This window comes from Gallus gallus, chromosome 2 (assembly GCF_016699485.2).
Source record: "Gallus gallus isolate bGalGal1 chromosome 2, bGalGal1.mat.broiler.GRCg7b, whole genome shotgun sequence".
Classification (NCBI taxonomy): domain Eukaryota; kingdom Metazoa; phylum Chordata; class Aves; order Galliformes; family Phasianidae; genus Gallus; species Gallus gallus.
Window position 1 is genome coordinate 7,446,809 of NC_052533.1, and position 15,110 is coordinate 7,461,918.

Genomic DNA, 15,110 nt, shown 5'->3' on the forward strand with positions numbered 1-15,110 from the left:
CTGTTTCTTGTGAAATCCAGGGGCGGGGGGGGGAACATGTGGAAATACTTGGACGTTTCAGGGGAGCCTAATAGACATCGGTGTACAAGTCCAGCCAAAAATGACAGTCTCAAATGTTGTAGCTTTCTGTTTACCACACAGTTGTAAATAACGCCCTGAGGGGAAACTGTTGAGTCGTGATAAATTGTTGAGCATCCAAGAGCTGTTGCTGGTTTCACTGGGAACTGCTGCATGCTCAAAGCTCGGTACTCTTGAAAATCCATCCAATTATAGAGGTGCTTATGCATGGGCTTTGAAGAATCGCTTTTCTTGTGTATTAAAAAGAGTGCTTCTTAAACGCTTTCTGCACTTGCTAGCCATTTATTTTTCCTCTCTTTTATTCCAAAAGCAGCTGAAAAAGGTAGCAAAATAGAAAGAAACACATTTGAAATGCCGTGTAGTCCAGTGATGGCGTTTAATTTCAGGAATCCAAGGGAGGTCTGCTGGTCAGTATTAAGAATGCAAAGGCTGCAGTTGCTCAGGCTTTAGAGAACCATGCAATCCTGTTGTGTTTCTTTTTTCTTTTCCTTTTTTTTTTTTTTTTTTTTTTGGAACCACGATATAAAAATGGAACTAAATTACCATTTTAATCATACAGTATTTGTGTTTTTATGTTTTAATTTGAATGTGACAGGTACTGCAAGCCCTCAGGACAGAATATGTTCTAAAATATTTATTAATACAACTAAATGTACAGAAAAAATAATTATAGGCTTATACTGTTTAAACAAAGCTTCCTTACAGAGAGACGCATGCTGCTATTTCTTTCATCTCATAAATAGTCACAAAATAATACTTTGTGTTTTCTTTGTGCTTTATGTCTTCAAACTGCTTTTTGAAATATTCCTCCTGATATCTCAGTGATGTAGGTAAACTGTATTTCCCACACTTGGCAGAAAGGGGAGCTTAATAAGAGCATGAAATGACTTGCTCAGGGCTTAATCACTCTTGTGTTTCAACCTCCAAGAGCACACAATGCAGTGTTGTTCTCTGCTGTTGGGATTACTGTCAGGGTCAGCCTGGCTCCAGGCAGTTTGTTACAAGGAGTAGGTACGTCCTACATTGCTATGTCATTTTTAAACTGTTACCAGTGTTTTATTCATTCATTCAGTTGCTCGTGTTTCTGCTCTTTTGAATAAGATCAGATGACACTGGGTCTCCAAAGGCCCAGAGGTTTGATAACCATTTAAAGAAAGTGCTCCTAAAACACATTCCAATAGTTGTGAATGGAACCATGGAAATCATCAAATGAATCCTTCTGTATGTTGGCATTCATTAAGCTGTGAACCTGAGAGCAAGAAATAACTACCTTAAGGCTAAGGTACATCCAGAGAGATGCTGGGCAGTGTCTCTCCTCTTTGAGAGCCATTATTTTCCAACTTCCACTGAACTCCTGATGGTCAAAGGAATAACTGACTTGGAAAGAAAAAGCAGACCCGTACAGTGTTCTTGGAAAATATCTCATCTCTAGAGTAAAGAACAGTTCACTTCCACTGCAGGTGGTTTAAAATTTGATGTGTTTATTTGTTCCTGAAGCAAGAAGAATTTCATGACGTACTGATTTGTGTCAAAAAGAAAAAAGGTAAAAGGAAAAATCAGTTCTAAAAAAAAAATAATCACCGTCCTCTGTTTCCTTGAGTTCTTTCTGGCAATTCTGCATCTGAAACTAAAGACAGTTTCTATCCTGCAATGCTTCAGGTGGGCTTTCTTATTCCTTGTGGCTCTAGAAGTGTATGATGCTTGGTTGACTGCAATAAAATGTACCTTCAATAAATACTTTCCAACTTAGTAAGGTAGTGCTTCATCTCTAATGATTCCAAATGACTCTTTTTCATTGGCTTTACAATTCAATTCTAAATGGATTTGTGTTACCTACACTCGTGTATTCTTGGTTATCTTTGTAAAGGTTCACAATATGGAACAGTGCCCAAAATATTCCTTCTTTTTTCATTAGATCTTTGTATTATCAAGCAATACATACAACTTTGCACATGTAAATGTACGTACAGATCCACACAGATTATACCTTTCCCATCCAAAGAAACAACCAAGTAATACGTCAATTAAATAATAGGAGACTTGAAAAAAATAGCCCAACTGTCTAATGTAGAAGTTTTCAGTAAAGCAGTCTTTGGTATTGCAGGTTATTTGTTTATTTATTTATAATGATGGGTGAACTATGAGTAAGTGTGATTTTTGATTGTAATACTAGTGAGTTTACTATCTAGGGCTCCAGTTGTTCAAGGTATCAGAAGATACCTTCTCTGAAAGAGAAAGATGGTCTGCTGGCAGAAGAGGTTAAAATGCTGTCATTGGGTCCCTAACTCCCTTGTGTGTTTCTATGGATGCTGGAATGCTTAGCCAATTTTTTTTTTTCGTAGGTCCACTAGTTCTTATTTATGTCTTTTTTTCCCCCATGTTCAGTGGCTCAGTAGAATTCTGAAGCTGATTTTTTTCTCTTTTGTGAATTTCAGTAGTGCTAATGTTTCTAGCTGTGACTGAACTTGATAGGAGCTATGCTTTAACACTGTGAACTTATGATAATTAGTCTGAAAACTATCTGATCTTAGGCATCTGAAATTGGAAACCCTAAATTAGCAAAACATTTGACCTTGAACATTGACTTGGCTCCCCGTCTGTGCAATGGGATAATATCCTCTTCACCATGCAGAAGTGCTATGGAAAGGAAGTGATGAGTATTTGAAGCACTCGTGTGTTGTATTGATGAGTTCTATAGGAACTGCTATGAGAAAACTGACAACTGCCTTCAAAGCAGGTTGGGATTGTGTGCTGCCAATAAGGCCATGCACACAGTGGTGAGGATCAAGTGAAATATTGAAGAAGCCTCATTATGTGTGAGCACCAGCCACTTAGTGCAGTGAGCGAGGCAGCTGAAAGCATGTAGGGTGTGTAATTAGACTCTAGCACGACGCATATGCACAAGGGACTGAATTATAGCTTGTGGATGTCGAGGCTTAAATCTGACATTTCTCAGTCTAATGCTTGCATGTGAACTTTAACCATCCTTCAAGGCAGATTTTGTCTGTTATTGTTGAATAAGAGTGAGATTTTGAAAAGCATTTGGTTCTATCCCGCCTGCGTTGCTGGCAGAGATGACAGGGCTGTGTGGATGACCTCAGTGGGAGCAGAGTTAGGCCAGTGCTGAGTGCTTTTCAAGTCACAAACTGTGTTGCAAATTGTCTGAGGAAATAGACTTGGAAAAATGCAGTACTTAATGCTTGAACTCTGTGAAGTTCTTGTCATACCTACGGGCTGTTAGCTTTATTAAGAGCAGCCTTGTATGTGATATGCTAAAATTAGGACTTGGCAGTGTTTATTGTTTTTTGGTAGTGCATAACATGAGTATGCAAAACTTTTCTTATTAACCTTGAATGCAGAATTTCATTGACCTGATTCTGAACATCAAAAACCTTGAGGCAACCTCCAAAGGTATCTCTCTGACATGCACTGAACGGCATTTAAATTACACAGAGTGAATATTTGGTGTTATTTATACTACTGTAAGCATCAGAGTTCACAACCTTATTGTGTCTTATCAGACACTGCCACGAAGATCTAGCAGTTTAAATTGGAAGATGGTAAAAGGAGGTTTCCTATTTTTGTTTTACATGCAGAGAAGGCAAAATCTGGCTAGCAGGAGATTGCACTTACATTGGGGGGGAAAATGTAAGTGCAAAGCAAGAGACTGTGCATAAACAGTAATGTGGAAAGAAATAGGAAGACAATAGAAAAGTGACCTTCTCTCTAGGATTAGTTAAGGATCCCAACATGCGTGGTTATATATGGAGCACATAACAGTATCTAGGATCAAAGCCTAAAATGGATGATGCATTCATCTAAAAAGTATGTGACTTTTGAAAAACAGTATCTTCTGAATGGGATTCTGTAAGGGGAAGAACATACACATACAAAGAGAATCTTTTCTCCTATTTTTTTGCATTCAGAAGCAAAGTTCAACACACAGCTCAACAAGGCCAACAGAACAGTGGCATGAAAGAGAGCCCGCATTGCTTATTGCCTGCAGTGGTTCTGGCAGCACAATGCAGAGGGGAATTTGAACATAGTGATTTTATTATTCCTCCTCTCTTAGTATTGCATCTCCTTGTGCTGTGTAAGTACTGAACTCTCTTCTTAAAATTTGTTTTGAATTGCATTTCTGCATTGTTTCAGTTTTTTATTGTGGTTAGTATTGGAAAAAAAAATCTCAAAACACTAACGAGATGGTAGGAATCCCTATAAGATTTTAAACTCTAGATGTGTATGAGAATGAATCCTTGTTATTCCTAAGACGAATTCATAACAAGAATGTGCCACTAAATCACTAATACTTTGCTCTAAATGTGTTCTTAAGTGTATCGGGGCTTTCACATGAAGTGCAATCCTGTAAGCCCATCTGTGAGAGAGACTTCCAGAATTTGACTCATCTGTGGTTTCATAGCTTGAAAGCTCACTTCTTTATGTAGCATGCTTCAAAGTTTATTCGTACAAGGAGTAGGTTTTCTATTGCTGAAAGAGTGTGACCAAATCCCGTGTGCTGCCACACACCTGTGGTTTTTGTGGTATCTGTGAGATTGCTGTTTGTTCTTCTATAGAAAAAAATGATAATGAATCAACCACTTATACCTGCTAAATCAGCTGAATTGGAATATCATCCCGGTATATTTCTATAAGGTAAAGGAAACACATGAAAATGAGATTTCACCAGAAATTGAATTATGGTGTGCACTACAAAGCTCCATTTAATACTGAAGTTAATGGCTAATGTATTTGCATATTCAATTTCCTCTGAGGCTTCAGCTGTTTCTCTAGGGCTGGGTGGAGAACCTATTCCCAGCTGAATAGAAACAGCATCTATCATGACTGTGGTAGCACAGCTCCTGGAAGAAAAAGCTTGTGGCAACAGTAGGAAGCATCCAGGTTTGTTTTTGCAGATTGGTCCACTAGACCCTCTAGCCACTAGACCAACTAGACCCTCCACCTCCTGGTGGATTACCTGTTCATGTGCGTGGCCCGCTGTTCCTTGTGCAAGTGAACAGATGTTATCTAGCCCATAATAAATTGAACATGGCTCCATTGTTGGGACTACTTTGTTAAAGAGAGCACAATAAGAGAACTATTGATGATAGGTGGATGGTTGGACTGGATGATCTTGTCAGTCTTTTTTTAACCTTGGTGATTCTATGATATATGTAGCTATAACTATCAGTATAAATGCTCCAGTTGCAACATTCTCCTAATCATAGCAGGTAACGCTTAAGACCAAACCATGTAAAATCAAAACAAACAAAATATGTTTGTAATTCCGGGAACAAAGTTTACTATTTAGTAATAGGAAAGTTATATAGTATAACTAGTGACTGCATACTTGGCTTCTGAAATGCTAGAATTATTCAGAACATAAATACAAAGTAAGTGGTGTTTGTTGCTAACCTCTACTATGAGAAACACTCCTATCTTTTTAGTTATAATGATTTCTTCTGCGACTCATTTTCTTTTCCCAGGAACTTACAATACTTGCTAAAAACTTGTGTTGTTTATCTTCAGTGAACTCCACAGATCAATGATATTTCAGCAATATTCTATTCCTTAGCAATCCTCTCTAGATAACTTATTTTTTTTTTTCAGAATATAGCCATAGGCCAGATTGTTTTTCATTTGCTGTCCAAATTGTCCAGAAAGAGGTGACGTCTAAGAAATATTGTGAAAATAAATGAAGAGGGAGGATTCTGGAATTCATGGGTGCAGAGCTAGTTAAAATCAAGATGTCTGTGAACCTTCGTTCAGTACAGTTCGGATGAACATTCCTCCTTGCTTTCATCCCTCCTTGCTTGACTCTTGAGTACAGAATGCCAGCCCTATCAGTCTGGGAAAATGCTTGCAATCAACTTACAAATGCCTGTTGGCAAGAAATTCTGGGCTCATTTTGCTTGAAGTATGCCTGAATTCTAGCAGCTGTTTCATAAGTCTCAAATTACACATCTTCTGCTACTACATATACTACTGTCTGGCCCTCTTGTAGCTACATTGCTTTCATGTGTTGTCCTCCTCAAACACACTTATCTCAGAGTAAATTAGGAGACGTTCTCTCTGTGTCCACAGGGGCAATATCTACTCCTGACAAAAAGGAGATAAACTCTTGATTTCTGCAAACTGTATGTCTGCAGTTATTGTATATATCTCCCTGATGGCAAATGTACAGGAATGAGTGCCTTGGAAGCAGATTTCTCTTCTGCAACCATTATGAGTCTCTCCCTATGTACTTCTAAGGAAATGCTTCTCAGCCTCCCATTTTTAGCTTAGGTACATCAAAGACATGACTGATGCCTTCTGGTAATCAGACTTCTGGCTATGCTTGATGACTATCTTTTATTATAATGACATTTTGTAGTTTTTTTGGTGTGTGTATGAATAGTTCGGATCATTTCAAGGAGCTCTTTCTGCTTGTTTGGCTTTAGTATTGGTATTAGAAAATATCTGTTCTTTAGTATGAAACCTGTAAACAAAAAAATACCTACCTAGGTTCACCCAAGAGCCATGTTTGGCTGAACACTGTTGTGCAAGAGAAGTCGTTGCACAAGCGTGAATTTGCTTGAATTAACAATAGGAAGTTGGAAGCTCCTATAGAATAGTCTTGCAGTGAGTTGGGCATACGGTATTGAAAGAAATGTTGTATTTCTGATGATCAATAGGATCTATTTCAAATGGTAAGAAACAGTCATTACTCATTTCGGCCACTTTGGACGATGAACCTGAAAATACCCTATGCATTAAAAACTTACATTCTTCTTAACATCCATACTGTACCAGACCAGGCATAACATTGAGAAGTTTTACTGATGGTTCATAAGCAAGGCTGTCATTAGTCATTGTAGTCCTTATCAAATTATATGATCTGTTTAATGGATCTACAGTATATTTAAATTGCAGAAAAATCAAATCTGTATTTTTCTAGGTATGTAAGTAGAAGGCAGGGCCTACAGACACAGATAAATAGAAACTTTTGTAAGATTGTTGTAGTAGGAACTAGACTGGAGATTGAATAGCTCTGATAAGTAATAATTCTATAAATTCTTCCTTATTTCTGAGAGCTGTAACTTGGTTCCATTCAAAGCTAACACTTAAGTCAGACATGTTTAAACTTTGACCTTAAGACAAAGCTTGAAGTTAGGCCAAAATGACATTGCTCCAAAGCAGTCATTACCTGAAGTTATTCATTGTCCTTCCAAATTTCAGACGTGATTTTTTCCCCAGCATTACGAATGACATTTAATTATTTAAACCTAATTACCTAGAGCCATTTTCGTGCATTTCATTGTCCAGTATGCTTGCAGAGGGTTGACAGCTGACATGTACAGAGGAGTTAAGACCTGCGTGTTTCTGGACTGCCAGAGAGAAGCAAGCAGGATATTCTTTGACATTTAAAATAATCTGTGACATCTCTGATTTGGGAACAAGAATCCTACTGTTATCCCTTTCATTTCTTTCAAGTGTCTTTCAGTGCTTTCTAATATCTGATGTTATTTGCCTTCCATGCAGTCATGCAGATCACAATACTTCAGCAATGTTTAGTTTCTTAGCATGCTGTTTGAGCTAACAATCTTTTAAAGATTTTATATAACTTGTCTTTCCTGTCTTCTCTTCTGTGTCTCTGAACTATACTATTTTGTATCAAGTTCTGTGTATGTCATCCCAGGTAATAATTACATATGTTTATGAATGACTTAAAATTTAAAGATGAGCTTCTTGGCAAAATATGTACAGACACAATTGCAATTTTCATAGAAATGGAAAAAAAAGCTGCTTGATATTTCCAGAAAGTGTTTTATCAACCTGAAATAATTACTAGTAGGTTTTCTTTCTGTGTTCAAGTTTCTGGTACACAGAGTGATTTTGTCCTCTATATTTGTCATGAGCAAAACATCACACGTATGATCTGAGATGTATTAGTTCAAGACAGCACAGGCCAAATAGGCTAAATGATTATGAGCTAATGAAAGCCATGAGCTATTTTATGCAGTCCCCTGGAAAGAAGAATTGTTTTACATTTTGTAAGGATGATAGGAGGAATTATTTTGTATGGTTCAGCAAAGTATTGTGATAACTGCAAAAAAAAAAAAAAAAAAAAGCCTCCTTACTGTAACTTATGTAGGAGAAATGTCTCAGTTGCTCACATGGAACTAGGCAGTATCATGAAAATGATGTTACTCTGATTTGAAAGACCAAAATTTCAGAACTATTTTTAGTTCAGGAATGCAACAGAAAATGAAAAAAAAAAAAAATAGTACAGTGAGAGTGAGAAAATATATTCCAGACTCATTCAGATTGACAGATTGGAATATGACTAACATCAGAAGAAAGCTATTTGCAAGATTAGCTCATGCTTAAAACTATACATTTTGTAAGGTACATACATTTTGTATGTAGGACAAAGTCTTTTCATATTTGTACCAACAGCTGCTAAGTGAATTGAAAAAATACTCCTAGACTTGATTTGACAGGATCTGTCCAGTCATACTTTTTGTCCATGTCTTCACCTTTCTGCTCACCTCTGCCAGTAACTGTGGAGTCCGGTAACAGATTTCATAAAAGTGTGACAGACTGGGCAGTGAATTCAAAAGTACCGAGTCCAAATATGAAAATAAGTGGATACATAGGGGAAAAAAAAAAGTTCAAATTAATTCTTCCTCTTAGAGAAAAGACAGAATGAACTTGGCAGTTGTGTTGCATAGTTGGCCTGCCAGCTGGCTGAGCGACTCACTGGGTTGCTTCCTTTTCCTTTCCACTTTTCTTACTTAAGCTGTGACTCTGTCCAGACCACAGCTGAAAGCTTCCTGATGATTTTGAGTGCACTGGAAGAGCTATGATGCTCCCTTTTCAGCAGTGATAGCTTTCAGATCTACTAGAATCAATGAATTCTACATAGGTAGATATTGAGAAACAGAAATTCACAGAATCATAGAATTACTTAAGGTGGAAGGCACCTTAAAGATCACCCAGCCCTCTCTGCTGGGGGGTTGCCAACCATTATATCAGGATGCTCAGGGCCCCATCCAACCTGGCCTTGAGCACCTCCAGGGATGGGACATCCACAGCTTTCTGGGCAGCCTGTGCCAGTGCCTCACCACCCTCTGAGTAAAAAATAAATAAAAATCTTCCTAACATCTAACCTGAATCTCCCTTCTTTTTCATTAAAACCATTCCCCCTTGTCTTATCACTATAAAATAGTGTAAAAAGTCAGTCCCCCTCCTGCTTATAAGCTCTATTCAAGTACTGGAAGGCTACAGTGAGGTCTTCCCAGAGCCCTCTCTTCTCCAGGTTGAACAAGCTCAGCTCTCAGTCAGTCTTCATAGAAAAGGTGCTCCAGCATCTTTGTGGCCCTCCTCTGGACCTGCTCCAACAGCTCCACAGCCTTCTTGCACTGGAGGCCACAGGCCTGGATGCAGTTCTCCAGATGGGGCCTCACAAGTGCAGAGAGGATAGCAGTCACCTCCCTGACCTTGCTGGCCATTAAGAATTATGCACTAAAAAATAATTTTAATTATCTTACATCACAAAATGTAACTAACATTAATGTGTAAGACGTGTCTAGGAGATGAAGTTTGAAGTCCTAAGCAAAATGTTGTTGAAGTTGTTCTGTTTGGCTGTAGTCGTCCATATTCCTGTAGAATTTTATTACTTGTCCCACAACCAAAGAACTTCAGAATTCATTGTGCTTAGTGACAGGAATACTGCAGCTTGGGAAGTAGGCTCTCAGTCTTGGGTGCCTGTAGTAATTCCCCAGAGAATAGCATCTGTTGGCACAAATGGAGCGTGAAGCTGAAAGATTTTCTGTCTCAGATACATCAGCAAGAAGACTCATGCAGTAAGAGCTCAACAGCTTTGTAAATCTCAGCCTGAAAGAACACAATTTGCTTGAAGGGCGCCAGACAGAGTAGTGCCTTCCAACTGGAATTGCGTGTATGTGTGGTTTTGTCTGTTTGGTAATGTATTAACTTAAGTAATGGCTTTCATTCCAGTGAAGGTCTGAATAGGGAAACAGCTTTAGAGCCTGATAAATCAAGAATCCCCAAACAGATAATAGCCACTTGAGCTTTTCAAGGGTAACATTTAACTTTCTCTAATTCACGTAATTTTGTTTGTTTCTTCCTTATCAGTCTGCTCACTACCTCACATTCTCATAACAGATTTTTTTCAGGGCTTGTTGTTAGGTTTCTTACTTTTTACTTTTATTTTTATCATAGGCACATGAATACTTCATGCTTCATTGAATTTTTTTTTAAGTCAATTACAGATTTTTGTTTCTCTTAATACCTAGTTTTGTTGAGATATCAGCATTGCTTCTGTCACCCACAGGACAAAGTTACAACTTGCGGCCAAGTTTTACTGCCAAAAAGAGGGTGACTTTGACCTTCAAATGAGTATGCAGAAGTCAGTGTGCCATTTTCTTTGCTTCTAGAGATTCAGGACTTCCCTGAAGCCCACAGTCAGCAAGTCGATAATCTCTCATCAGGAGAGTTCATGGCCCCAGACCGTTTTCGTGTAGCTGGCTGCAGCCAGGCTGGGAGTTTGTGCTCCTGCAGCACTGAATGGTCTTCAGAGTGACTCTGCATGGTGGAAATGTGCCTCTCAGCAAAGACTATTGCAAATGGCACTGATCCTCCTCTGTGTTTCGTGTGTACCCATGTATCTATATAGCCACAAAAATGTGGCTGCCAAAGTGTAATTCAAAGTCATATGTCGTACAGGGGAGGATCTGTGTTTCTGTTGACTTCTGTAGTGCACCCAGGATGCTCTCATCCTACACAGATGTGCTTATTAATATGCAGTAAGAAAACAGTGAGATACTACCCAAAGGCCAGAAACAATTTGAGCTGTATTGTGCTCTGTATGAATAAAAGTAATAGTAAACCACAGTCCCAGCTCCCAAAGGGCCATTGTCTGAAAGACAACATGAACAGGTGGAAGAGATGGTGGAAGCAGGAGGTACTGAGGGAAAAGAGGGGCAAGAAGCTACTGATAAGTACAAGCAAAACAAAGGCTAATACCAGGTGTAGAATAATTCCAATTAAAAACATAATTTTCTTCAACAATAAATATTGTTATCAGAATGAATTGCTACCCTCAAGCTTGGCAGAGTGAGGATACGTGTTCTCTGTATGCATGGCAATACTTCTGATTTCTGCCAAACGCAGTTAAAGAACTCCCAGCTACTTCAGTGTCATCAGGAAGATTAATTTTTCAAGATTTGTTAAAAATATACATGATTTAAGTTGTAGACCAATGCATTTAGTAAGCATAAAGCTCCTCTCTGCCCTCCTTTTCACCCATATCTTTTGGACTTCTTTCCATTTCTAGTTGCATAAACATATTAATTATGTATCTGTAATGAATAAAGTATAAGTTGTTATTGCAGTTACAACTTCCTTGAACCTTCATACTACTGGTTGTGTGATATTTATGGACAAATCCTGCACACCTGACTTGTGCATGTGGATCCATTAAATTTAGAAGAGGTATATTTTAATTAAGAATTACTCAGGTAATAATGACAGATCAGACTGTAACATTCAGCTCGGTATTGCTCTGTCAGTGCTATAAGTACCCATTAAAAATGTTTTCTGTGACTCTCCTTTATGTATGAAGTGCTGAAGAGAGAACCATAAAATTCTCAGCAGCAAAGCTTTAAAATCCCACATCCCTTTTGGGATAGCAGGGTCTGCATTCTTACATATGAGATTTCCCTGTTGTCTGCAACCCAAAGGAAATATTCTACTGCAGGAAAGGCAAACCATATTTTAAATGGTCACATAAACTCAGTGCAAAAGACCATTTATTTTCTGCATAGGTACATCAATATTTGCATTTTCTTCATTATTTTAATGTTTAAAACACCAGGAATTCCAGGTTTTCGTATCTTTCTGGTGGGCTGCAGGAAGTCTACTTTGCATCCCTTTATTGCAGCTGCAGTGGGTCCAGGCTATTGATGCTATCCCCAAGCCTTCCTTTACTGAAAATTGTAATTAGATATTTAAAGACATAATAATACATGTCACGATACAGTGCACAGTATTTTCATGGGCTGTCTATTTATCATGGCTGCCATGCAACTGAAGCATCAAGCAGAAGATGAGAAAGAGTAACAGAAACGGAAGCGAACATTTTAAGCCTTTGATTTTCAGAAGGAAGCATAAATAAAGTGTAAAGGGAAAAATTAAAAGGTCTCAGTGAAGAGCCAAGCTTGTGAGTGTCTGAGGCACCAATATACAAACACGTATATGCCTTACATGCAGCATTATAGAAATATTAGATATAATTCCCTACTGCCTACCTATTATACACAGGGTTGTTTTTTTCTGCATAGAGGGTTTTGTTAATGCTATTTAAACTTGTTCTCAGGACTTTGCTATATCTTTTATACAGTTGAGACATCTATTTTAAATATTCTTCCGCTCCTTTATTTCTTGTTGAACGGTTCTGTCCGGGTGTGAGGGCCTTTTGTAAGATGTTCTTCAATTGAAGAGAGAAGATCCTGAAGTGGTGCTGTGGGTTTCTGTTGCTGAAGTGTTGGCCCCAGGCAAGGGGCTGTGCTTAGGTGTAAGTGAGGATGATATTGTGCATCTCTGTTGCTGTTTCTTTCCCTCCAGCACATATTATATGAGTCCTTTTTTCTTCCTTGTTTGTGGTGCTCTCAGTTGTAACTGCTGTTGTTTTATTCTTCTGCAAAAGAACTGTGATTATCCAAAGCTGTCTCTCACTAAATCCGTTTTCATTTGTCACTGCCAGTTGCTGAATTACCTCTTGATCAAGCAAATCAGCATTAAGAAGGATCAAATTTCATCCCAGTTTACTGACAGCAAACAAGAGCACACCTGATAACCTTATATGACAGTACTGTTCACCTTAATATGCTAAGATAAATACACATAGGCTCCCTTTGCAGGAGGCAGATTAATAAGGACACATCTCTGACCTGAGATTAGACCTTACCTTTCATTATGAAATCAGAACCAAAATGATTTAGATGGCCTAAGAATCTAAATGTAGTGAAATACTCCTTTGATGAGCCTACAGTATCTACTTTTGTTGAAGTAAATGATCTTACTAAATTATTTGAAGTATTAATTCAATTTAAGAGATTTAAACCAGTGCATGCAGGACCAGGATTTCTTACTGAATCCTGTCTGCTCTCTAAGGGATAGCTCTTTATTCTGAAATGTTCTTCTATCAAAGAGTTCCACTTGTTCTGTGTTTCTGGTGGTTGTCTCTGGGGCACATATGCATCTCTCTGAGGTTAAAAGTGTTAGTGACACCTGGAAGTAGGGTACCTGCTCAGCGAGAGCATCGCTCTGATCCTCAATATAGAACCTAAGGTTCGCTTTGTTGCTTTGTGCAGTTTGATTTTACTTGACTGGAGTTTGAAAGTACTGACAGAATTTTGTCAGTGTCCTATTTCAAGGAAATCTTATTAATCACTTTCAGTCATGCTGCATAGAGTGTCCTGCTGTGCATTGTTGCTGAGGAAGGAAATTCCAGCCTGATATTTTCATTAATGATTGCAGAAAGTTGGACTGGCACTACTTCCAAATGCTGAATCAAGAAAGTTTATAACGTGAACTACATCATAAGAGAAAAGTTACGCCATGGACAGTTCTGTCTTCATTAAGGATTATACTACGTGAAAACAGCAGCTAAAGCAGTTACCTGCACAGAATAGTAGCCTTTATAAAGCACCGCAGGGATTTTTAGCTGCTTCTTAATGCATTGAAAACTCACAAAAATATAAGGAGTCAAGCACTTGATGTGTTCTTGTAAATGATTTTAATACAGGTGAATAAATGTGAGCATCCACTTCGGTAAACATTCTGGCTATTTCCATACATCGTCTTCACGCTTTCTCACTTAAGAATAATGCATTCTTAAAAAGCAAAATCCCAAATCTTATGCAGGATTGCATAGGAAAAAAATAAATTGGGCTCAACTTTGAATCTTGGTGATGTTTTTCTCTGTGAGTGTATGTGTGCACATTCTTGTGTGCCTGTGTGGAAATCTGTGTTACTTCTTTGTTTCTGTTTTGTGAACTGTCTGCTGGTGAGATATGGATCAGCATTGGCATTAAGGCTCAGAAGCCTGCTGAACACCATGGCCAATGATCCAAGTTACTGTCTAATAAGTCTTTTTAGTGCTATGGTGGTGATGGGTTGATGATTGGGCTATATGGTCTTTTCCAACCTTAATGATTCTATGATTTTTAAGTCATACCTCCATTACATTCATGTAGAAGAAGAGAATCCTCAAAATCTTCCAAAATGTAATTCAGAATTAGGTTCTTAGAGTTACTGCACATAGCTAACTCACTTTTCTACTCATCTAATTTACAGGCAGGATCAGGATTTTGCTTCTGCTTACAGATAGCTATGTATTTGCAGACTCCTGATTCATTCCTCATATTGATATGTGACATGAGTTGGTTGATGAAAAGTATTTCAAATCCTCCTATATTTAAATCATATTCTAAGTATAGAGCTTAATGCAGTGTTATATGGTGATTCAGATCAGAGGCAGGTGAGTCAGAATTGAAGAGAAATAGCCAAATTATTTTGACTGCTCTTGAAGACATTTCTGTCGAAAGGAGATACTGGGAACAAATTTGAATATTGCATCATAAGGGCACAATTTAAGTCAGTGAAAGAAAATGGAATGTGGCTATGGCATGTATTTACAATCTGGACTGTATGGAAGATAAGAAGCCTGCAGAACAGATAAGAGCCAGACTTGGTATGCTGCAACATGCTATTTAGAGAAATACAAACTGAAACATCTTAGAGAATAAAGAATTTACCAAGAAGTAGTTAAGGAGATGTATGGGAACTGTTGAATCACAGCCTGAACCTCTGATTGACCACCTGAGGTGAGCGCTGAGTCAGCTGCAGGGGCACAGGTGAACGCAATTTCACCTGAGTGACCCAAAGGGGTGGAGCCTTGCTCCACCCTTTCTAGACCCCATTTAAGGGCTGACTCCCAAGGAGGAAGGTTCTCTATCTGGAAATCA

The 15,110-nt window shown here is 38.3% G+C and overlaps 1 protein-coding gene across 4 annotated transcripts in view; it reads left to right on the forward strand.

Annotated features, from left to right (window-relative positions):
- The window catches only part of DPP6 (dipeptidyl peptidase like 6), a 490,036-nt gene that overhangs the window by 278,300 nt on the left and 196,626 nt on the right, over positions 1 to 15,110 (forward strand). The gene's annotated exons all lie outside the window — the stretch shown is intronic.